The sequence below is a fragment of the Prionailurus bengalensis genome, chromosome B1, assembly GCF_016509475.1.
Source record: "Prionailurus bengalensis isolate Pbe53 chromosome B1, Fcat_Pben_1.1_paternal_pri, whole genome shotgun sequence".
Classification (NCBI taxonomy): Eukaryota; Metazoa; Chordata; class Mammalia; order Carnivora; family Felidae; genus Prionailurus; species Prionailurus bengalensis.
Genome location: NC_057344.1, coordinates 165,627,793 through 165,653,835, shown reverse-complemented (window position 1 = coordinate 165,653,835; position 26,043 = coordinate 165,627,793). Strand labels below are relative to the sequence as shown.

The 26,043-nt window shown below is 41.6% G+C and overlaps 1 protein-coding gene across 1 annotated transcript in view; it reads right to left on the bottom strand.

The window, feature by feature from the left end:
• Positions 1-26,018, bottom strand: part of TEC (tec protein tyrosine kinase) — a 126,731-nt gene extending 100,713 nt beyond the window's left edge. The window contains exon 1 of the mRNA XM_043572716.1: positions 25,930-26,018. The gene's annotated coding sequence lies outside the window, so the exon portion shown is untranslated. The remainder of the gene's footprint in view (positions 1-25,929) is intronic.
• Positions 26,019-26,043: the final 25 nt, after the last annotated feature.

The following is a 26,043-nucleotide window of genomic DNA, read 5'->3' as shown; positions in this document are numbered from 1 at the left end:
CCAATGGCTCATTCACAAAATGCAAGGTGAATTTGAGGACAAACAGTAAAAACAGCTTCTATTAATTTAAGTGTACGTGACTTCAATAATCCATCCCCTTTCCCACACCCACCCAAATCCACACACATACTCTGAAAAGAGAGAATGCTATTTTCACTATTAAAAAGAATTAAGACACCAAAATTCTTCAGTTCCAGCCTTGTGTTTACTCATTCTTTCATTTTTCAGTCGTTTATTTATAATCTACTCGATACCAGGCACTGTGACAGAGATACAACAGTGCAACGGAAAACACAGGCTCTGCCTTCATGACGCGTACATTCCAGTGGGGTTTCGATCTGATGCCTTGAAGAACCTTCCCCTGCAACATGCTTCTTCCCAACCACCACACAGAGGACAGGGGAATGTATCGAATCCGGGTAATGTGATTACAGAAAATGAGGGCTGGGCACTCTAGCAATTAGAGATCACTGGCTCCAAACCTCTCGGTTGAGAGATGGAAAAATTAAAGCCCAAAACAACTGACTTGACAAATATTACCACCCTCTCTTTGTTCATTAATACTATTATCAATATCTTACTTTTAAAAAATTAACTGTTCACTGTAGCTATTTTTTGAGAACTATAGGTTAACATTATGTTTTTTGGGGGGGTGCCTGGATGGCTCAGTTGGTTATGTGCCCGACTTCAGCTCAGGTCATGATCTCATGGTTTGTGGGTTCAAGCCCCATATTGGGCTCTGTGCTGACAGCCTGGAACCTGCTTCGGATTCTGTGTCTCCCTCTCTCTCTGCCCCTCCCCTGCTCACGCTCTGTCTCTCTCTCAAAAATAAATAAACATTAAAAAAATTTTTAATAAATGAATAAAATAATAAAAGAAAAGAAAATTATGTTTTTTCTCCAAAATGTCACTCAAAAGGTAAGATTTCACATACACACACAATCGCACAATCCTTTAACTTTTAAAACTATGCCCCACTCAGTATTTAATTTTACTAAATCAGTTAATAAACATAAAACACACAGAACAGTACCTGGTACACAAGTGCATGTAAGTATTTGCTATCAGCCTTATTATTTTAATTTCCAGAGTGTCTCTATTAATCACTAAGGAATTAAAATGTGAAGGAGCATATGGTCCCTTGGTAGGTACCATTTTAGAAATGAATAAATAAAGCAAAGAGAATGTAACCAAAATAACAATAATAATACATTTGAGATTAGAAATCTAATATCCTTACTCCCAGACTTCTGGAATAAAAGTAAGGCTACATTAAATACCTGAAGAATTACATTAAAAACATTTTTGGGGGGTGCCTAGGTATCTCAGTTGGTTAAGCATATGGCTCCTGATTTCAGCTCAGGTTATGATCTCACAGTTCATAAGTTCAAGCCCTGCCTCAGGCTTCATGCTGACAGTGCAGACCCCGCTTGGGATTCTCTCTCTCCCTCTCTTTGCCCCTCCTCTGCTTGCTCTCTCTCTCTCTCTCTCTCTCTCTCAAAATAAATAAATAAACATTAAAAATTTTTTAATTATTTTTATCAATATATAATTGTACTTTGTATACATCCAAAGAGAAACTGAAACATATTACAATAAAAAAATACATGAACAAAATTTACCCAAGAAAGTGTAAGATTTGTGCATTGAAAACTGCAAAACATTGTTGAAAGAAATTAAAGACCTAAACAGATAGAAAGATATCCATGTTCATGGATTGAAAGATTTAGCATTGCTAAAATGTCAATCTTTTCCAAATGGATCTACAGATTCAACACAATCTCTATCAAAATCCCAACTGACTTTTTCCTGTAGAAATGGACAAGCTGATCCCAAAATCAATCTTGAAAAAAAAAAAAAAGAACAAAATTGGAGGACTCACACTCCCAATTTCAAAACTTACTACAATATTACAGTAAGTCCGACATGATGCTGCATAAGGGTGGACGTATAGACCAAGAATACAGAATTGAGAGTCCAGGGATAAACCCATATGTCTATGCTCAGTTGATTTTTGATAATGGTGCCAAGACCATTCAATGAGGAAAGAATAGCCTTTCAACAAATGGTGCTGGGACAATTGGATATGAATGATTTTGGACCCCTACTTCACACCATACACAAAAAATGATCTCAAAATGGATCAAAGACCTAATGTAAGAACTAAAATTACAAAACCCTTAGAAGGAAACATAGCTGTAAATTTTCATGACCTTAGATTAGAGAATGGTTTCTTACATATGGCATCAAGAGCATAAACAACAAAAGAAAACAGAGAAGTTGGACTCCATCAACTTAAAAACCTTTGTATGTTAAAGGACACTATGAAAGAAGTGAACCGATAACCCACAGAATGGGAGAAAATATTTGCAAATGATATATTTGTAAGGGTCTAATATCCAGACTACATAAAGAACATTTACAACTGAACAACAAAAAATAATCCAATATAAAAATGGGAAAGAACTTAAATAGACATTTCTCCAAAGAAGATGTACAAATGGCCGATAAACACATGAAAAGACGCTTAATATCATTAGTCATTAGGAAAATGTAAATCAAAACCACATGAGATACCACTTCACACATACTAGAATGGCTAGAATTTTTTTTTTTTTTTTGTAAAGGGAAAATAAGTATTGGCAAGAATGTGGAGAAATCATAACCTTCATATATTGCTGGTGAGAATGTAAAATGGCATAGCCAGGGGCGCATGGGTGGCTCCGTAGGTTGGGCGGCCGACTTCGGCTGGGGTCATGATCTTGCGGTCTGTGAGTTCAAGCCCCCCCTCGGGCTCTGTGCTCTCAGCTTGGAGCCTGGAATCTGCTTCAGATTCTGTGTCTCCCTCTCTCTCTGCCCCTCCCCCCATTCGCACTCTGTCTCTCTCTCTCTCTTTCAAAAATGAGTAAATGTTAAAAAAAAAATTAAAATGAAATAAAATAAAATGGTATAGCCACTGTGAAGAATAGTTTGGCAGGTACTCAAAAGTTGACATATGACCCAGCATTTCCTTCCACTCCTAAGTATATACCCAAGACACCTGAAAACACATAGTCACACAAAAAACTCACACATGAATGCTTACAGTGGTATTACTCATTATAGCCAAAAAGTGAAAATAACCAAGATGTCCACCAACTGATGAATGGATACATATATCCATACAATGGAATGTTATTCCACCATAAAAGGGAATGAGGTACTGGTACATGCTACACTGTGGATGAACTTCGAAGACTTTATACTAAGTAAAAGAAGCCAGATACAAAAGGCCACATGTAGTGTTAATTCCATATACCTAAAATGTGCAGAATAGGCAAATCCATACAGACACAAAGTAGAGAACTGTTTGGACGGGATGAGGGGACAACTGGGTGTATGGAGTTTCTTTTAAGAGTGACAGAAATCTTCTGGAATTTGCGGTGATGGTTGCACAACATTGTAAATATACTAAAAACCGCTGTGTTGTACTCTTTAAAACTGGTTTATGTGGTGAATTTTATTCTTAACAAAAGAAATTTAAGAAGAAACACATGTACAACATGCAAATGATATACAGATAAGAATTAAAAGTAAAAGGAGAAATCAGAAACAAAAAAGCAGGAAAAGGGGTGCCTGGGTGGCTCAGTGGGTTAAGCGTCCCACTTCAGCTCAGGTCATGATCTCACAGTTCAAGAGTTCAAGCCCTACATCGGGCTCTGTGCTAACAGCTCAGAGCCTGGAGCCTGTTTCGGATTCTGTGTCTCCCTCTCTCTCTGCCCCTCCCCTGCTCTCTCTCTCTCTCTCTCTCAAAAATAAATAAACATTAAAAAATTAAAAAAAAAAAACAAACAAAAAACAAAAGGCAGGAAAAAACCAGAGTAGAAGCAAAGCTTATGTAGGTGTTGATTCTCACATAAGCACATATGGCAATAACTGAATATTGTCAAAATTGGCCTTGACTATTCCACAGAAGACATAGCCACCCTGGAGACTGACCCACTGTCTCTGGAGATGTCCTACAGCATCAGTAGAAAGGTCTACCAGCCCTGGAAGTTGTATCAGTTGCTTTTTTATAGAAAAACAACAACAGCCCAAAACCCCAACTCCATAATTAGTAGCACCAAAACAATAAAAATGTATTATTTCTCATGATTCTGTAGGTTGGGTGGGCAGTTCTAACCCACGTGCCTAGGATGGCACCTAGGATGGCACATTTCTGGCACTTACAGGCTATCAGCCAGGGCACCTCACTTCCCATTCATGTGGCTTTTCGATGAGACAACGTGGGTTATTCGTACGGTTCTCAGGATTCCAGGAGCAGTAAGAGAAAGCAAGCCCCGGTACACAACACATTTCACGTCTCTGAATGCTTTGCCTTTGCTATTGTCTCATCAGCCAAAGCAAGTCACATGGCCAAGTCCAGAGTCAGTGTTACAGGTGACTACACAAGATGGAGTACACACGAGAAGGGGAGTTATAGAGGCCTTTTTGCAAACAATCTAGCACAAAGAAAAATAGATTTGGGGGCTTGGAGTTTAGCATTGGATAAATTAGCTGGTTTGTGTGTGACAGTTTGTGTGAAAAAGGGGACAGGTTGGGTGAAAAAGTACTTATCTCTAATTACTGAAATCACCTTCAGCACCACAAATTACTCATGGAAAAACCTTTGCAAACTGAGACAGAGGAGAGAACCATTAGTGCACACATCTTGCAATGCTCACTGAAGAGAATAGAATCATCTGCCTTCTTCAAATTGCTACTTTTCTCTCTTTCCTTTGTTGGCTCACAGAAAGTTGAATTCTCCTAAGTCAAATGCACATATGCTACACTTCTACCACTGGTAACCAGAACCCTGAGACATTTATGCAATTGTGCATTAAATTAGGAGCTTTTCAAAATCTAGGGTGCAAAGAATAACATAATGCCTCGTGGAAGAGTAATTTTTTATAAGAGATACACCAATCTACTAAAAGAAAAACTTTTCCTGTCATTCAATTCCGAAAAGACACTAGTTTATAGCATCATAAAGGATAATGAAAGATATGACATATCTTCAATAGAAGTTTGGACAGAAATTATAAAAACATTCCTCACCTGACCATTTCTAATATTAACACTTGACAATAGCCTAGTAAATAAATCCTTGTAAAAGCATTTCTTTGTGGGGTGAGCTAACAAGGTTATTTCCTTGTTAACCCAAGAAATAAAAATAAAGTATAGAAACAGGTAAATAAGTAATATGATCCTTGGTCCGTATCTGTTAAGTATTATCTTCGGCTCATTTTTAGCAAAAGTTGAATGAAGTTCAGTTTAAAATCTATTCTCTATTATCTGATAGGAATCCAAGTATTATGTCAAGAATAGAATAGAAGAGAAACAATATATTTGTTGTAAAATGTTTTTAAGATTAATATATATCTTGCTGATAGGCCAAGTATTTTCAGATGTACCGTCCCGAATGACTCACGATAAGAGAAAATACCAACAGTCCCAAAGACATAGCTTCACACTGGGCTCATTTACATTTTGAGATTCCAACTGTATCTGATTTAAGCGCTCCTTCTTGATTCCAGGATATTTCTGTGAACGCTAACATTCCTCAGATTGCTATATATAAGAATTATTAAGACCCTGGCAGGTGTCCTTTTCAGTATTTCTGCCAAGTCAGAAAGCTCTAAAAGGCAGAGAGGCAACAGATGTGGTTTGCAGTTCACAATATGAATTTCACAAGTTGATACTAATATTTCAAATGAGTGAAATAGCAAAGCAGATTTCAAGCAACTGAACAAAAGTCTTCCAAAGCTGTTAAAGCACTCTAAGACAGGGCAGTGCTCTTTTTCACACCACCATCCTCACCCTCTACACACAGAGCACATACTCTGTTGCTGCTGAAAATAGTTGCTTAAATACCACCAAACGTAGTCTTGCACTTACACAAAATACATTTCAAATTGCCATTTATTTAGTACATTTGCTTTACATTACACTTTAAAGTTGAAACTACACTGGCTTAAAAAGCATAAAAAGCAAAATTTCTATCATTCAGCTAGATTCCAGGATGCATGCCTTGTCTATGATCAACTGAACTGCATTAGCCAATCGCCCTAAAGTCTGCTGGTTTATGCAAAAATGGTAAGACCTATATTGCTGGGTGTAAATGGTTCTTTATATTGATCAGAACATCAAGTCATACTGGTAGAAGAACCTGGACGAGGAAGTGACACATTAAGTCACATTCCCTTCTTAGCTCTGCCCAGGACCTGCTTAACTTGCTACCCATCTCAAAATCTAAGGAAGTGAATTGATCAGCTTCACCATCATTATAAGAAACACTGAGCACCACCTACAGAGACAGAATAATTCCAAAGAGGTCTCTCCTCTACAATGGTAGCTGAGTGAGTCTAATACAGAAGCATTTGATCCGCCCGGGGTAACAACAAAACTCATACTTCCCTACCCTGGCTGATAGCTGAAACTTTTCCAATAGTAGATATACCTTTCCATTCCACATCAGAAATAAAATACAGAACCCAAATACCCCTGAAGAAGCTTAACACATGGACTAAAGTTTATTATAATTCTTAATCGTATCCTCTCTTGCCATCTTCAACATTTCTGGGCTGCAGTTACCCGTCTCTGCAGTGAACCTGATCCCCTCTGTGGATCACCCCCTTCGGCCCTGTGGCATCATTTATGTTCCCAAACATAAGCCATTCCCAAGACCCACATTTACCTCCAACCACCGCATCACTTCTAAGTCCCTTTACAGCAGAAGTTCTTGAAAGATGGTATTAGGATTGCTCTCACATCGTGCACTTACCTCAAACCACTGTAGTTGGGCTTCTGTCTCCATCATTCCACTAAGACTGCATTTGTCAAGATCACCAAGGACCTCCTTGCTACCACACCCAGTGGTCACGTCTCACTTCTTATCTTACCTCCCAGCAGTGTGCAACACAGCTGACCATTCTCTCCTTGAAATGCTTAGTTTCTCTTGGTTCTCTGTAACGCCAAAGTTTCCTGGACTTTTTTCCTCAATCTTAGAGGCTGTACCTTCTCAGTATCCTTTGCTGGCTTCTATTTTTCTATTTTACTTCTAGACACTGGTATATACCAGAGCTTGCTTTCCTTCTCCCTCCATATGTTCTCAACAGAGGTGGCCTCATCCAGCTGCATACCTGAAAGATGGTCTACACGTTGCTAACTCTAGAATCTACATCTTCAAGCCTATCCCCAGGGACCTCAGACTTACTTAGCCAACTGCAAACCTGACGTCCTTATTTGAATATCTAACGGGTATCTCAAACATAACATAACTAAAACAGAACTCGAGATACTCCCCTAAAACTTACTCTTTACCTAGTCTTTACCACCTAAAATAGTAATATAGTAAGATAGTCTTTACTATCTAAGAAAATGGCTTCACCATCTCCCCAAATGCTCAGTCAAAAATCTAAGAGTTATCTTTGATTCATTCCCCTGTCTCATACGTCAAAATTAATCCAGAACCATGTTCTTTGGACTGTACCTCCAAAATATCCTAAATCTGAATATTCAAGTCTTTATCCTTCTCTCATTGGCTCAATCTATTGTACTAATGGCCCCTATTTTTCATACCTCTCTGTACCTTTTCACACCCCTCTGTATCCCTGCCCTTTGGCAATGTCCTCCCAGACTAACTGTGGGTGTACCCGTGGAAGTTGCCTTGACCAGTGGGACAGTAGCAAACTTGGCACAAGCTAAAGCATAAAAATCTGCTTGCTTGTTTCTACTCCCTTCCGTTTCTTTGCAACCACTATGAGATTATGACAGGGCCAGCCTGAGAATAAGCCCAGACGAGCCTACTAGAGGGACATAATATGAACACAGGGGAGAGCAGAGTTGTTCCAGCCATCTCTGCTGAGGCTATCCCAGACAGCCGACAGTCAGCTGGCCCTTCCAAACACATCAGAGAACCAAGGTCACACTGCAGAGTTGCCTAGGTGACTCAGCTGATCACAGATCGGCTAGGCCTGACCCACATCAGAACTACCCAGCTATCCAAATCACCTCATGAGCAAAAATAAAACCGTATTCCTGTATGCCACTGAGTGTATGGGATGTTTGTTACATGGCGTTACTGTGGCAATAACCGATACAGCCACCACCACCCCTTGTCAAGGGTGCTGCAATATCCTCCTACTTCCTTCCATATCTTCTTATAATCCTTTCTCCATTTACCAATCCACACGAACTTTTAAAAAATAATAAAAAATTAAATTAAAAAATAAAGACGTAAATCAGTTCATGTCCTCAGTCCTACTTAAAACGCTCCAATGGCTTCCCCACCCTTAAACGAAAAACCCATCTCTTTAACCTAGCTTACCACCTACTTGTCCAACTGCACTGGTACCACTTCCCCCTGACCCACTATTATTCAACCACACGAGCCTTGTTCCTGTTCCTCAAACACAGCAAAATCGTGGTGTGGTGGGGTCTTTGCACATGATGTTCCCTCTACCTAGAAAATCATTCCACCTGTTCTCTGTTACTCTCTCCCTAGTCAACGACGTCTTATAACTCCAATTTCAGCCTGTATGTCACTTTTTGCAGAAAGGCCTTCCCTTGACCACTCAATCTAAAGTAGATAACCAGTCACTCTCGGGTCTCTATTTTAATGATTTAAATGATTCTTACCATGTCGACTGTGCTCAAATGAACGACTGAGTGAAAAAATAAATAAAACATCACCACATGACATTCTTTTCTTGATTTTTTAAAATTGTGTGCTCTCCCCACTGATTATAAGTTCCATACAAGCAGGAACCTAGTCTGTGTATTCACTACTGGACCCTCAGCATCTAAGACAATTCCTTCACATAGTAGGTACTCATTAAATATGTGATGAATGCTATCTGACTTACAGAAAAAAATGAATGAGCAGATCCTTTCTGAGATCATGTTTTTACACAGGAGAAGATAGGGCACCGGGTGGCTCAGTCGGTTAAGCATCTGACTTTGGCTCAGGTCATGATCTCACAGTTTGTGGGTTCAAACCCCACATCTGAGTCTGCTTCAGATTCTGTGTCTCTCTCTTTCTCTGTCAGGTCTCTCTCTCAAAAATAAATAAAACATGTAAAAAATTAAAAAAAAAAAAGAGAAACAGATCCATAAATACAGAGAACAAACTAGTGGTTGTCAGATAGGACAGGGGTGGGAAAATGGGCAAAATGGGTGAAGGGGAGTGGGAGGTACAGGCTTCCAGGTATGGAACGAATAAGTCACGGGGATGAAAGGTACAGCACAGGGGACATAGTCAATGGTAATCGTGTCATATGGTGACAGATGATAGCTATACCTGTAGTGAGCAGAGCATAACATACAGAGTTGTCAAATCACTACACTGTACCCCTGAAACTAATGTAACACTGTGTGTCACCTACACTTTAGTTAAATAAAACATAAAAATACATGTATTTAAACCAAAAACAAAACAGAACGTACTATCTTAAGACGTGCTTACCACAGGCTTGTTGAATGAATGAATGAATGAATGAACAAACGAATATATTTGGGGAAGACTGTATTACACAATATCAAACTGGTTTCTTATGTGCGTTCTTCAGAGCCCTTTCTACACGAACAGGCTCTGTGAATCATACAGAACGCTGGCCTTCCCAGCCTTATTTGATCATAGACCTCACTCTATGTCCCTTAAACCTTAACATCTCCCAGAGTTGGAGGAGTCTATAAAACAGTTTGCGAAACATGTTAAGCTTAGATAATTTCAGTCATTTTCACCATCATAAAAGAGACAAGTTCTCTTACTCTTTACACATTAGTGTAATGAAAGGCCAACTAATTTGATTCATATCTGGTCTGAGCTGTTTCCCTCCACCTTGAAATCTCGCACCACCAGGCAGGGCCTCCGCCGTCCTGTCATGCAGCACACGTCTTGCGTGGTTTCTCTGCCCTGCTCCCTGTCTCCTCATAACCAGTCTGCTCTGCAAATCCTTCCAGTTTTTCTTCTACTGTCTCTTCTCTCTACATCCCTAGTCTTCTCATGAACTTTCTTCAACTGCTTTAATTACTCCTCTTCCCTTTCTCCAACCAGCCCAACATCTCAGCCTGGCGATTCACAGTATCATACCACTCCTGCAACTTTTCAAAATACTTCTTCTTCCTTTTATAATCAAGGCTGTTCCTTCTCTTATGCTCTCTACACTGGACTCTCTTTAAAGCCATTCCATAATCTCAAGTAAATATAATCATGTAAGATCCAATCTGGGTTCCCCCTTCCCTTCCTACCGTTTATTTCCAAGTGCTTAAGAAAGTAAATACACCTTTTCATATCCCCACGCCTTGGCTTGAGTTGTTCTCTCTGCCTAAAAGAGCACCTGTTGAAATGCTATTAACTTTTTAATTTTTTTTTTTCATTTTTTTTAATTTATTTTTGGGACAGAGAGAGACAGAGCATGAACGGGGGAGGGGCAGAGAGAGAGGGAGACACAGAAGCGGAAACAGGCTCCAGGCTCTGAGCCATCAGCCCAGAGCCCGACGCGGGGCTCGAACTCGCAGACCGCGAGATCGTGACCTGGCTGAAGTCGGACGCTTAACCGACTACGCCACCCAGGCGCCCCAAAATGCTATTAACTTTTTTAAGGTCCCGATCACAGGTCATATCTTTCATGAAGCCTCCCTTATTTTCTACTCCTGCCACAATTAACTACTCCCTTTAACCAGCCCAAGGCAATTGGATAACTCATCGCAGATGTATCAAGTTAGTTGTGTATACGAATGCAGACGTGGCAAGTCTGGAGAGAAGACGGTGAACCAGCTGAATCCATCAGGGGGAATGACCAAGAGGTTGGTGGCAAAAGGAGAGACCAGCAGGGTATTTGCATGGAGGGCTTTACCTCCAGAGGAGGAAACAGCAAAGGGAAGCCAGAAGGCTACAGCCGAGAGAGCTACAGAGAAGGGAATGTTCTCATCATGTGAGGAGGCTGGGGTGTGGGAGTGTTGATTCACAATGGAACAATGCCCTCAGAGGACCGCCAGAAAGATTGGGAAGGAAGCCAGCAGAAGAATGGAAGTTCAGAATCATAGGGGAGTTGAGAGTATTTAGGAGAGAGCTGATCAGAAAGGCTAGGAGCCAAGAAACTGGGGATAACAGGCAAAGCCTAAGCCTCAGCTGGCTGAGATCCCAGATAGTGTCAGAGGCCAGATGAGTTAACCATTCAACAATCTTTGATCAGCATTCAAAAGTAGGTTGGTGAGTAATTTTGTAATGTCTACGAAGAACAGATTTCTCCAATTCTGTACTCATAGCATAATACTTATCCCTGTGTGTGGGCTCTGCCATGGGGGAAGAGATGGGGCGAGTGGTGAGGAGGGGTTGGGTGTGGCATCTCCCTTCCTAAGGGCAGGGCTCAGAGACCTAAAAGAGAACAAGCAAGCTGAACATGTACAGAGTCTCCAGGGAGCAAAGGTTTCCAGGCAAGATGCAGGCAACAGTAGGCACCAAGGCCCAAGAAGTAGGGGACTCATCCAAAGGGTAGATACAGAATGGTAATGAGGAATCCAAAACAAAAATATTCACTTTCTGGAAAGTCTGGATATCAGGCAGGGCTCTTTCAACTGCAAATAACTTGATTTAAGCTGACAACAGCAACGAAAGGAATGGACTGGCTCATAAAACCAAACAGTCTTGGGCTGCTTCAGGCACATCTGAATCCTGGGGTTTAAATGGTGCTGTCTGCGCTCCCACCACTGCTCAGTGCTATGTCTCAGCATGCTGGCCTCGTTCATTCTCTCCTACTTCAAACAGCTTCCTCCATATAGCAGGAAAAGATGGTCATCAGGAGTTCCGGGTTACATTACACTAGCAGAGGAAAAAAAAAAAACAAAAAAAAAACAAACAAGTCCCAGGGGACAAGAATGCCTCCTTTCCTAACTGGAGCAGAAAAGGAGCCTGACAGGGCAAACTGCGTTAAGCTCTGAGCCAATCACTTGGTCAGGTGGAGACACTTCTCAGATTGGCCAAAGCTAAGTCACATGACCGTCCCTGGGGTTAGTGTCCATCCCACCCAAACCACACGAGCTTCCTTCCCCAAAGGAAGGAAATTTGGGCAAATAAGTAGTAAGTCCACTATAATGTAGCCACTGGTCAGGCCCCAGGTACCAAAAGAGAAGCCCTATGCTTACAGCATAGAAGGGCTTTGAAGTCAGACAGAACTGGTTTTAAATTTCAGCTTGGACACTTACTAGCTGTGTGACCTCAGGTAAATTACTTAACTTCTCAGTGCCTCAGTTCCTCCTTATAAAATGGAGATAATGATAGCACCCACCTCCTAGAGATGTGTGGAAAGGGTAAATGAAATAAGGCACATAAATGACTAGACACAAAGCTTGATACAAAGTGATCAATAAATGGTAGCTTATTAGTAATAATAACAATGATGACAATTATTATTACTTAGAACATGACCACATGAATGGTGAGCTGTGACTCGGTGAAAGAGAGAGCCATGTCAGCACTTGGATAAAGCAGCCCTGGGTCAAGGTTCATTAAGGGCAACTCAGGACACAACACAGGGGCCTAAGTGAACACTGAGAAAACAGTTTAAATCAATAAATGTCTTGGGCACCTGCTGCATGCAGCGAGGCACGGAAGATACAATCGTGAATGAGGCACATATAGCTCCAAGGTAAACTACCATGAAGAGTGACGATAGCTTTGTGGCATTATTTGGGGGCTGGAGAGGTTGACTGAAGCCACTTCACTACTTTCAGCCACAGGGTGTGGGCACTGGGAAGGCGCTGAGCATACAAGAGAACAACGCCTGGGCCAAACTGTTAGAATGCTAAGAAGGAACAGAACTATAATCACCGCCCCCAAAATGCCTTTGCATGAAAAGAAAAAGTGTCTCTGCCTTTAAAAACTTTACTTCCACCCAGGGGTACCTGGGTGGTTCAGTCAGCTAAGCATCCGACTTCGGCTCAGGTCATGATCTCACAGGTTCAGGAGTTCGAGCCCCACGTCAGGCTCTGTGCTGACAGCTCAGAGCCTGGAACCTGCTTCAGATTCTGTGTCTCCCTCTCTCTCTGCCACTCCCCTGCTGGCTCTCTCTCTCTCTCTCTCTCTCTCTCTCTCTCTCTCTCTCTCTTTCGCCCTCTTTCTCAAAAATAAACATTAAAAAAAATTTTTTTTAACTTTACTTCCACCTTCCAAAACCCTGTTACAGTAAATAAAAGAAGCCCACTACATCTACAATGTGAATGCCATCCCAGATTGTACAGTGCATAACTGCACAACTGTACATGACGGCCCTGGGCAGAGGCAAGGAAGCTGAACTGCGGGCTGGGAGGGGTCAGGATCTAGGGGTGGAGATGGAGGATCCGGGAGTCCCTGGGCCTTTGGAGACAGAGAATAACTTTTGCTGCACCACTCAGGATGGTAGCCATTTGCCACAAATAGCCGTTGAGCCCTTGAAATGTGGCTACTGCAAGTGAGGAACTAAATCTTTAATTTTATTTAATTTTAATTTTTTCTTTCAACGTTTTTTATTTATTTTTGGGACAGAGAGAGACAGAGCATGAACGGGGAACGGGCAGAGAGAGAGGGAGACACAGAATCGGAAACAGGCTCCAGGCTCCGAGCCATCAGCCCAGACCCTGACGCGGGGCTCGAACTCACGGACCACGAGATCGTGACCTGGCTGAAGTCGGACGCTTAACCGACTGCGCCACCCAGGTGCCCCAATTTTATTTAATTTTAATTCAAAATTTAAAACGGAAGCAGTATAAAATGTTTCTCCATTAGCCAAAACTTGATTGTTTGGTAGGATATTTTACTTTATCTACTGCACTACATAAGATATTGTATTGCACTGGGGCGCCCGTGGCTCAGTCGGTTGAGGGTCCGACTTTGGCTCAGGTCATGATCTCACGGCCCATGAGTTCAAGCCCCGCATCGGGCTCTGTGCTGACAGCTCGGAGCCCGGAGCCCGGAGCCTGCTTTGGATTCTGTATCTTCTTCTCTCTCTGCCCCTAACCCACTTGCATTCTGTCTCCGTCTGTCTCAAAAATAAATAAATATTTTTTTTTAAATTAAAAAAAAAGATACTGTATTGCATTGCAGTGTCCTGCACGTTATTGCTCTTAATCAAGCTCCTGAGTTATTTCTGGTACCTTATTAATAATTAACAATCATTATGTGATTACATGGTGAAATTATAATGTTTCTTATAGATTGGGCCACATAAAATATACTATTAAAATAAATTTCACCTAGTGTGTTTCGCTTGTTTAATGTAGCCAACAGGAACTTTCAAATTATCTGGCTCACAGAATATTTCCATCCAATGGCGCTGCTATAAAGACATCTTAGGATATTCAGGATTCAGGGGCTTGGAGTGATACCCAGAAGAACTGGTTGCTTTCATTTCGTTTGAAGCAGGCCTTCATGGTTTCTTCTAGGTTGTCCATTTCTCTTTACCAGGACAGAAAGTAACAAGAGGAGAAGAGTGTAGCTCAGCGTGTATACTCAGTAGAGCTATAAAAGTACCCTCTGGAGTCAGACTGCATTGTTCTCATGTCTGGTTCCACTGCTAAAACCACATCTCCCTGAACCTCTGAGCTCCAGGCTCTTCATCTGAAGAATGTTGGGAATGACCTTGCCCACTCATTGGGTTGTAGCCTGGGTTAAATGAGCTAAGACATGTAAAGAGCTCCACATGGAGCCTGGCACATCATCTGTGATCAAAAACATTAACTATTGGGGGCAGGTGGGGTATTATTTGGGAATAAAGAAGGTGCAAATGAATGGCCTCCCTGTATCACCGAGCTATAAGAGGGCATGCCCTTGTCCACACATCTCCTCAGCTTTTATCTTTCTCGACCGAAGAAATCAATGGGGATATTTTACTCAATAGTCCGTGCCACCGATAGATACATTTGCTTTTCTCTAGGTCTTATGTCTTTAAGGTACGCTGATGAAACTATCTTAGATGCTGAAACATGAAAATGGGTAAAATGACATTTCTGAATTATCTGTAACAACACCTAAGATTTAGTTAGCTTTTTTTTGTTCCAAGTTGTACACTTAGTGAATCTCTTCGGTTAAGAGTTTACAGGGGCACCTGGCTGGCTCTGTCGGAACAGCATGCAACTCCTGATCTCAGGGGTCCTGAGTTCTGAATCTTTCTTGAGTAAAAAAACTGGAATGTCCATCTGCATATACACATGGACTCATTTTACCTAAATGCACTCATCACCACTGCATAGACCCGAGACCAGCAGTTCGGCCTCTTAATGTCCCAATATGTTCATGTTGACTGTAAATTTGGAGTTTACACTGTGCACTCCCTCTTCTACATCATTTATTTTAAAAAAATAATAATAATTAGGGGCGCCTGGGTGGCGCAGTCGGTTAAGCGTCCGACTTCAGCCAGGTCACGATCTCGCGGTCCAGGAGTTCGAGCCCCGCGTCGGGCTCTGGGCTGATGGCTCGGAGCCTGGAGCCTGTTTCCGATTCTGTGTCTCCCTCTCTCTCTCTGCCCTTCCCCCGTTCATGCTCTGTCTCTCTCTGTCCCAAAAATAAATAAACGTTGAAAAAAAAAAAATAATTAGACTAGTTTACTCACATTTGCGTTCTAGGAAATGTTCATCTACGCCAAGCCTTTATTCTGTCTTTACCGACCCCACCTGTTTTGGGGACAAAGCATTTCTCCCAAACTCCCCCTGACTCAATTTATTTAACAGACTGTGTGTGGAGACTTTTCCACATTACTTTGAAAATCACAGTTTATCCCTAGCTTCCATAATTATTCCATGCCCTTCAAGAACTCCACTGAATGTCAAACACAAGTCCCCCTTACAAAGGAGTAGCCTATGCCTACCCCCACAAAGGTTGTATTTGCTTAAAAATTGTAATACCACTTTTCCAACACATGCATGCTCATGTAGAATTTATTTTAGACTCCACTAGTTCCACAAAATCCAAGAAAAATTCTGTAGAAGGTACATTAAATTTACCCTCCGATTCTCAGCAAGCTATTATCCTCTACGAGGCTCACTTTTCTCATCTTTAAAACAGGCATAATATAGATGCCCTTTGCTACACAGAGCAAGCCATGTCATCATACATGAATGTGTATAAAACACTCTGAAAAGCTCAAAGTCCTTTATAAGCATTGGGCCATGAATCTTTCTGAAGCAGACTGTTAATTATGTGTCATTATGCTCTGCTTAATAGGTGGAAAACCTGAGGCCTGGGAACATAACGCCAGTTAATAGCTGACTTACAATTCTAGCCCAGGCTTTAGACATTAGACAGGAAGATGTCAAGGGAAAAACCTGAATAGGATTGTCCTCTACCCCGAGTTCTTTACCCAGAAAAGATATTAATGCAAAATTCCCTAATGTTGCTCATTGCCCTGCCCCTCCTACTTCCTCTTGCAGTCCAAGAATGGGGAAATGGGTGGGAGGGTTGGAGCTCCTTATAGGTGTGTAATGCCTTCCCCTGCTTACAGAAAGGTTCATGAACCCTAGACCAGGCACTGAGGACAAATGTTGTTTCACAGATACCATAACAACCTCTCCACCTTTTGTTACTGATCCCTAGACACTTTTCCTACCACATCCAACAAGATCAAAGGAGGCCATAGACGTTACCACCCAGAACACAGCCTCTGCAAATGCACCCGTTGGGTTACTCTGGCTTTGTTATCTGACCTACAACCTAGTACCTAACATGGCCTCAATGACTCCAGCTAAACCTTGTGCCTTCACACAAAGTAGATACTGTTGATCTAAAAGTTCAAAATAGAGGATAACGGAAACTTTAGATAACTTGATACAGCTAGTGAACTTTTTCACATTATCATTTTGTGTCCTCCTGACAGTGATTAACAGAAGCTAGAAATCCTCAATCCCAGAGTGAAATTTTGAGAAATACTCCCCAAGAAAATAATCCCCAAAAGGGGATAGTATAGCAACACTACTTAGGAAAAAAAAAAAAGAAAACAACCCCAATTGTACAATTGGAAAGTGCTTCAAAATACCGTTGTATATTCATAGGACAGACTATCACCTACTTATTAAAAATGATAATTATTCCTACAAAAATACCTATATGAAATAATGTTACCCAAAGAACTTTATGTATGAACTAATTATAACCTCATAAATAATTGTATGTTTCTGTATGTATGTACATGTGTGTATATACATGTATGTATGTGTATTTATATATGTATATACATACACACACATATATAAAAATTATAGAATTTAGAGTTATATAAACACATTGCACACAATGCTCCTTAAGCTAATTATTTTCTAGAAAGTTGCTGAAGATCTTTAAAAAGTCAAATGATGATAGAGATGACGAAGGGGTGTTCACCAAGATTCTGTCTGGAATGGTTTGGGGTCATTTTTAATTTCTTTATAAGCTTCAGCATTGTTTATATTTTTTAACAACGAATATATGAAACTCTATAAAACAAACAAAAAAAAAATGTTTAATGATGGCAGGGAGAATCCAAAGAGCATACTGGGAGTTGAGGAATCCCTGTGGCATCCAGAGATTTATCCTTAGTCTACGTGAGGCAGGAGGACGCATCACCAGCTGAGCTCAAAAAGCTCTTTCAGCTACAACCCCAGACCCTATGAATAAGAATTCTTTAATGCAAGACTCCTATAACTGATCTAAATATGTGACAAATAAGTTGACAATCCTTTAAAAAAATTAAAAAGCATTCATACTTAAATTTATATGCCTAACTACATTCATAACTCAGTTAAATTGTATTTCTGTTTATCTGCATGGTTAAAGGATCAGGCATTTTTGTCAGTCAAGGCAGGAAAATAAAAAGAAAGCCAACTGCCTTCTTTGGACCCAAAATAACCCCAATGGTCAAAACTAACTTTACTGCACCCTTAAATTATATCTGCAGAAAAATAAACGTTTAAATCACTCCTTTGTAGGGAAAAGAAAAGCCACAATTTCATTTTGGGGGCAGTCATGTGAAGATTCCACATGTTGTGGTTGAAACATAATATTGGGGGATACATGAGGACATAGAGTTTCCAAGGAAATAGTAACAGGAAGACATTGTTGGAACTCTATTCAGGATAAAGAGAAGAAGCTAAAATCTTTTCCTATGCAATCAGGCTAGGGTTTCACAAAAATTAAAGATAAAGGGAGTAGGATATTTGACAGTTCATTAGAAGTATCTCATACAGTAGAAGACAATTTAAAGTCTGTCACTTTGATAACCTATAGCTAATCATTTCAAAAGCTTTTAACCTTCAAGGGGCACCTGGGTGGTTCGGTTAGTTAAGCATCTGACTCTTGATTTTGGCTCAGGTCATGGTCTCGTGGTCTGTGAGTTCGAGCTCCATGTCAGGTTCTGCACTGACAAGTGTGGAGCCTTCTTGGGATTCTCTCTCTCTCTCTCTCTCTCTCTCTCTCTCTCTCTCTCTCTCTCTGTCCCTCCCTTGCTCTCCCCCTCAAAACAAATAAATAAACTTAAAAAAAAAAGCTTTAACTTTCAAAAACAAATGCCATGTAGTTACGTGTCTCTCAAAATTAAATAAACATTTAAATTTTTAAAAAATGTTTCCAATGAGAAATATTTCTAAATAATACAAAAAACAATACACTTGGGGAAACTTCAATGGAATGCTCTATGTTTCAGTCTAGACAGAGTGAAGTGAGAGTCTAATCAAGAATTTAATGGGGCGTCTGAGTGGCTCAGTCGGTTAAGTGTCTGACTTCAGCCCAGGTCATGATCTCACAGTTCATGGGTTCCAGCCCCACACTGGGCTGTGTGCTGACAGCTCAGAGCCTGGATTCTGCTTTGGATTCTGTGTCTCCCTCTCTGCCCCTCCCCTACTCATGCTCTGTCTCTCAAAAATAAATAAATATTTAAAAAAAATTTTTTTTAAGTTCATGAATTTAGGTTATTGGGTCCAACTTGAATAATTATGACCAAACATCTTTTTTTGTCCCCTAACTGCCAAGTGTCCACAATTATCTGGAAAAAAATTCATTTGGTACATTCATCAAGTATTTGTTAGGCATTGCACTCTTCCCTAGGAGAGTTTACAAACTAGCTAAGAAGACGAAAAGAAGTTCAGAGAAGCACTTAACACATTAGAGAAAAACTCTACTGCGCGGGAAGAGAGGTTGCAATGGCTTCCAAGGTTCTACTTAGAAAAGGGAAGGGTAGCTGTGGAAGCACAGATGGAAGAATGAGCACTGTAGCTATTCCCACTGGCCAAGTTTTCATTCACAATGGTACCTGGTGGGCTCCAGGTGAATGGTGTTTCCTAACCATCTTATTCTTTACTGCCATCCCCCAGAGAGCAAATCACTCCTGTACCCACTCCAATTAGCAATTGCTAGCACTGGTGTTTTCTGTATTCCCAGTGCAGAGACGCCATCTTGGGAGTACAGAGCTTTGCTTTTTCTGCACAGATAAGATGGTCTGGGAACGATGCTCTTCCTCCTTTAGTGGAAGTTGACTTGTCATCGTTCCTCTGTGTTAAGCATAAAGTCATGCTGATGCTGTCAAGCTACTGGGACAGAAGGCTGCACACTGAATTAAAGCCTAAGGAATGACTCAGTTGGTAAAAGGGGGTTAGGGAAGTTGTGACCATCCATGAGGCACTGGACAGATCAGTCATCTCTGATCAGCCCAGCCAGAAACAGGAACTGGGTGCACATTCCAAGAAAGACATGAGCTTTGAAAGAGGAAGTGAGGATGCTTCTGCTAGTAAGGCAACTGTGTGATAAACTGGCCTCCAGAAGGAAATGATGACTTCCATCGAGGCCACATGGCCACCAATGACACCAGGCTTGCCTTTCAGATTAAAACATCTGAAGAGGAGTTTCACTGAAAGGTAATCAGAGGCCAAGGGGATAGAATGAGTCTTCAACAAAGTGAATTGGAGAAATGGAAACAAGGGCTTTATGACCAGTACACTATGTATCACCCAAGCTAGGTCTAGAGGGAGATTTTGCCTCCCATGACAACTGTGATTAGTTGGTGGTGGATGCTTAGAGTGGCAGAAGAAGAAATCTGAGGTCTAAACGGGGTTCAGTGAAAGAATACAACTGGACTGGTCAAGGAACGTTTACTGTTGGTAAAGGCAGGAAAACAGCAGCATAACGTCATGGCTGAACCACACTAGTCTCTCAGTGGAGATTGCTGAAGGCACCAATGGCAGATTGAACAAGACCTTCCACTTTCTCTCCCTCCTGAAAACTCAATTAAATGACCAAAAAAAAAAAAATGATTTTTTTTTCTTTAATGCATAAACCCACAAAGATGGAGGGAACAGAAGAGAAAATAATAAAACATTTTGGTGGGGTGAAGGGAAGTCAAGAAACAACCCGAATGTACGACAGAATCTTCAAAATGCTACATAATGCAAGGCAGTTAGACCCTCTGCGGGGAGAGAGGTGGGCTAAAATAAAGACAACTGAACTTTAAAAAGCAGTTGGATGTCCCATATCCCTTCAGCCTTTCTGAGCAGTTAGGTGATCTCCGCCTGCCTACCCTTGCAAAAACACCTGGAGTGTCTTCCCCACCTCCTCTCCCAGAGAGGGTAAAAGAGGGGGTCTCTGGAATGGGGTGCATCAGGCATGGCTCAGATGTTCTGGAAACACCAAGGAGGGGTTATATAAACATGTGGATGCTGAGACTTCCAGCCTTCTTCTCCACCTAGTTCCCAGATCACTGGCAGCCAAGCTCTCCATCACTGTCCAGGAAAAGAGTGGAAGAGCCTTTTCTGAGGACTCTCAGTGGCCCAAGAGGTAATGTCATCAGTTTTGCCAAATAAAACCCCAGCCAGATCACCTGACAGTGAAATTCCCGGTCAACAAGCCCACACACAACTTCAGCTCCTAATCCCCGACTCAAATGTGAGCAGACAACAAAAGGGTATGAGGAATATGAGGAAAGTCTCTAACAGGAAAGACAGAGACTTAAATCAACAGACAAAGGCAACATGGGGAAACTGAGTCTGTGAAGGAAGGAAAAAACTTTCAAAAAAATTAAACTCCGCAGAGAGATAAGACAGATAAGACACTGAAACCATAAAATAAAAGCAAGAAATAGATATGGAAGGGGCCAAGGGCAGGCCACCTCCAAATATGCCACTTTGGCATGTTGATTATTTTAAATAAAAGTTACTTAGGAGACAGCCTATGCAGCAAGAACACCAGACCCTCCTCTGTCCCTTGAAAGGGGGAAATAAATCTCCCAAGTGAAAGGTACCCTCCCTGCATCAGGAGGTAAAAAGACTACCTTAATTCCAGAGATGGGAAATTTAGAGCCCAGAAGGTTCTATAAACAACCCTGGTTACTTTTTACTCATTTACTACCACAGCCCAAATTCTGTTTAGAATTCTTTACTAATTGGAGTTCCCAAATTTTCTTTGTCCTGTTAATTCCTCACAGATTGTCTCTATGTCTAAAAAATATAAAAAACCTACCTGCCTGCCTCATCATCTCTTTAGGTCTCAATTTCATAATTGGGCCTCTGTGCATATGGAATAAAACTGTTTTTTTTTTCTCTTGTTAATCTGTCTGATTTAAATTTAATTCTTAGTCCAGCTAGAAGATCTTGAGGGTAGAGAAGAATTTTTCCTTCCTTTCAATGTACCACACACACACACACACACACACACGCCCTCAGAAAACAAAGAGCTTTTAATTTAAAATGTTAAAAATATGATTATACTTATTAAAAACTCAGTGGAAGGATGAGATGATAAAATTGAAAAAAAAAATCACCCCAAAAGCAGAACCAAGAAATTAAAAGACACATATTAGGAAAGAAAATTAGAGGCCTAGTCCAAAATATCTAATATATAAACAATAAGAGTTTTTGAAAGACACATCTCAGAAAATGGAGAGGAGGAAATTATCAATGAGTTAATTCAAGAAAACTTCCCAGGGGCGCCTGGGTGGCGCAGTCGGTTAAGCGTCCGACTTCAGCCAGGTCATGATCTCACGGCCCGTGAGTTCGAGCCCCGCGTCGGGCTCTGGGCTGATGGCTCAGAGCCTGGAGCCTGTTTCCGATTCTGTGTCTCCCTCTCTCTCTGCCCCTCCCCTGTTCATGCTCTGTCTCTCTCTGTCCCAAAAATAAAAATAAAAAACGTTGAAAAAAAAATTAAAAAAAAAAAAAAAAAAAAGAAAACTTCCCAAATTGAAGGGTATAAGTTTCAGGATTCAAAGAGCCCAGCACAATGGATGAAAGCAGACCCATACTAAGGAGGAGCATCATGAAATTTCAGGATCATGGAGGCCAAGAGAAAATTCTATGAACTTCCATGAAGGACTCAGTAGGTTTGTAAACTGTACAGCAAATTACAGCAAAAATTAAGGAATCAGAACAGTTCCGAATTTCTCAATAGCAACACCACAACCTAGAAGGCAATGAAACAATGCTTTCAAATTTTCCACCCTAAAATTCTAAACTATCAATTGTCAGTAGAAAACAGCTATTTAGAGGCATTCACCATCAAGAAAAAAATACATATCCATCCATCTTTTCCAAGAAGCTCCTTGAGAACGTGCTCTATCAAAACAAAGGACTCTACCAAGACAGAGAGGACATGCACTACAGGTTAAGAGGAGAGAAATGATGGGGATCCCCAGGATGATGACAAAAGGAAGTCCTCAGGGTGACAACTGTGTCCCATGTGTAGAGGTGAACTGGTCCATATTAGGGCAAGCCAGGAGGCTCAGGGACAACTTCAGGAAAGTGAAATTGGCAGAATACCTGATGCATCTGAGGCAAGTTTCAGAAATCTGGCCAAGAGATTTCTTGGCCAGAGAATTAACGATGAAGACGTAAGAAACTAAGTAAATGAACAAACAAAGCAATGATGAACTCCAAAGAAAACAAAAAGCTGTGCTCTGCTTAGCTATGTACATTGATCTAACCAAAATTACTGTTTAACCACTGCAAGGATGGAAAATTAGGGAAGCTGTGGTTGGGTGGGGGTGGGGGGGTGAGAGGAAAAAAGGGAGCCACGTCATCCTCTTCCATAGTGGGAAGTCAACAGATAAAGCCTCAAACTGCAAAACTCAAGAAGTAGCAACTATAAGCAACAAATACCAAAATAACCAGCTCAAAGAATTACATGTGGTTGTTTCTAGAAAGAGAGAAATCTAATTTAGATTAAAAGTTTAAAACTGGGGTGCCTGGGTGGCTCAGTCCGGTTAAGCATCCGACTCTTGATTTCAGCTCAGCTCATGATCTCACTTCGTGGTTTGAGCCTGCATCAGGCTCTGCACTGACAGCATAGCACCTGCTTGGGATTCTCTCTGCCCCTCCCCCACTCATGCTTGCTCACTCTCTCTGTCTCTCTCTCTCTCAAAACTAATAAACATTTTTTAAAAGCTTAAATGTATATACATATATATACGTATGTATACATATATGTATACATATGTACACATGTATACATATATGTATACATATATGTATATATACGTGTGTGTATGTGTGTATGTATACATGTATATGTATGTATATGTATATATACATATATACATACACATATATATATTCCATATATATTCCATATATATACATATATACATGGCAAAATGCCATCCTTGTTTTTCCCAAACAATAGAAAATGTAATTTTCTACATCTAGGCCACAATAGCTGTGGTCATCTGAGCTCTAAGCAACCAAATGCGGTGGGAAAGGTAATAGTTATAATCCAACCAAGGAAGGAGTGGTTGATCTAGGGCAGAGACAAAAAGGCAAGTCCAGGTGGAGGTAACTAATAAGCCCCCCTCTTCTGGGATTCTTTTCAACAAAGCTATTCTCATGGCATAATCACATAGTACAGGATAATCTTACAATTGCCAACAACCATGAGCTAATTTCACTAACAGACTCCAATGTCCCCTTTACTACACTAATCTGACCAAGGCAACTGGCCCCTAAAATGATTGATCTGCATTCAACCTCACTCCTTTTCACCTCTGTAGACTAAATAACAAGAGAGAATAAGGACTCTAAAACAAGTGACGTTGTCCTCAACAGATATTTACTAAACATCCTCGGGGGACCCAGCACTAGGCTGAGGGTCAACACCCCTGTGCAAACTATGTGGACTTAGTCTCTCTGCCCTGAACAATAAGGTAATTCTCCCTAAGGGTAGGAATCCAGGGAGGGGTGGAGTGGGGTGGAAGCACAAAACCGGAAGAGCCAGGCAGGGAGAGGAGGCACCAACCCAGCCAACCTGGAGGAACCTGTAAGCAGAGGTGTACTTAGAGACCCAAGGCTCAGTCTCCTAGCACTCTGGATATGCAGAGCAAGGCAGGGAGACCAACAATTCTTCTCCAAGCATAACCCTTCTAACCACCCTGTCAAGGGTCAACTTTACAGAGCAAAGGTTACCATTCTCTGAACTTGACCATGATTTGATAAAACATAGCCCCTGCCCTTGAGTAACCATCTGCTGAAATAACATGATGACTGGCTTAGTACAGAATAAGTAAACAGGTTAAACGTGCTAGAGCATACATTAGTATTCTGTATTCATTTCTATTTGGGGAGTTGTGAAAATTTTAGTTCAAAGACCTATGTGGAGCAAAGGTTTTGCCAACTAGAGCACAGCACTGATTTGCATGTGTTTCCAACACTTGCCCTAGACAGTTCCAAAAAGCAAACATACACACCCTTATGAGAAGACTCAAACTCACTAACATAAATACACTGCAGTAAGCATCATGAATTGCCAAGAATAGTGATATATCGATCAGATTAATTGAGGCATGGGGAAAATATAGGTCTTTCCTAAACCCTGAAAATGTAACTGAACTAAAAAATACTTTCCCATACATGATGAGAAAATTACAACATACTTTCTTTTCTCCCTATAAATCATGATATTCCATCCCCCATGTGATTCTTGCCGACTAAGGAACTACCAGGGTCACAAACCAACCTGTTACATCCTAAACTTAATTGGGAAACCCACTGGTTTGTTGAGGTTGTTTTTTCCACCTCAGATCTTTAGGGGAGACTCATCTCAAAGAGATTACATTCTCGGAATTTCCTAAAAGGAAAATGGGCACTCACTGGAAAAATACAGGGTATATGCTCAAAACGCTCAACTATTTTGGATAACCTTCAAACTCAGCCACCAGCCCATCCTGTTCCCAGTTGACACTGAGGTCAACTCTTCTAATCAAATATTCCAGTTTCCAAAGAATGGCAACAGATGAGAGTGTTTCTGAACCTGGTACACAGAAACACATTATTATTCTTCCTTGAAAAAAAATTTCAGATCAAAAGGAAATTTAGGATCCAAAAAAAGCGCACACTCCCAGGTTAAGATCCTAGTTTTTCCAGTACTTGTAGTCACCGAACCCCTGTTTTCAAGATTCAAACAATTTCCCAGATTAAAAAAAAAAAAAAAAGTGAATTCGGTGGGGTGAGGCACTCGGACACGTACAACTGTGGAATGTCTCCGTCGATGGTGCCAACTTTCAATGGAGGCTGTGCTGCCACCCAGAGAGGACGAACCAACCTGGCTGCGCAGCTGGGAAGCGAACCCAACGCTGAACTTGCCGCGGGGCGGCCTGAGCCCTGGGACCCGAAAAGAAAGGGGGCGGGGGCTCCTCCGGAGAGGCCAGCGCCTGAACTCGAGAGGCCGGGAGGCGCGGACCGCCGGGAAGGTGCGACTCCGCGGGAGCGCGCACCTGTCCCTTCTTCCCGGACCCAAGGGGACCGGGTCCCTCACCTGGCGTGGCGGGCCCGCGCTCACCACGCCGCGTTAGGGATAAAATCTTCCTCATCCCAGGAAGGCCAGTCTTTGGGCTCGTGGAAGCCACCTCTCGCCTCGCGCCGGTCCCGACCCTTTCCTGCCCGGATCCCCGCAGCCCCGGGGCCGGCCCGGCCAACCCGCGCGCGCGGCGTCCTTACCTGGCTGGAGCCCGCGGGGTGCGCGGAGCCGCCGACAGTGTGAAGTCCCGCGGGCGCCGCGGAGTTCGGAGCTCGGGGCCCGCAGGTCCCACCCCCGCCCCGCCCCGCCCCGCC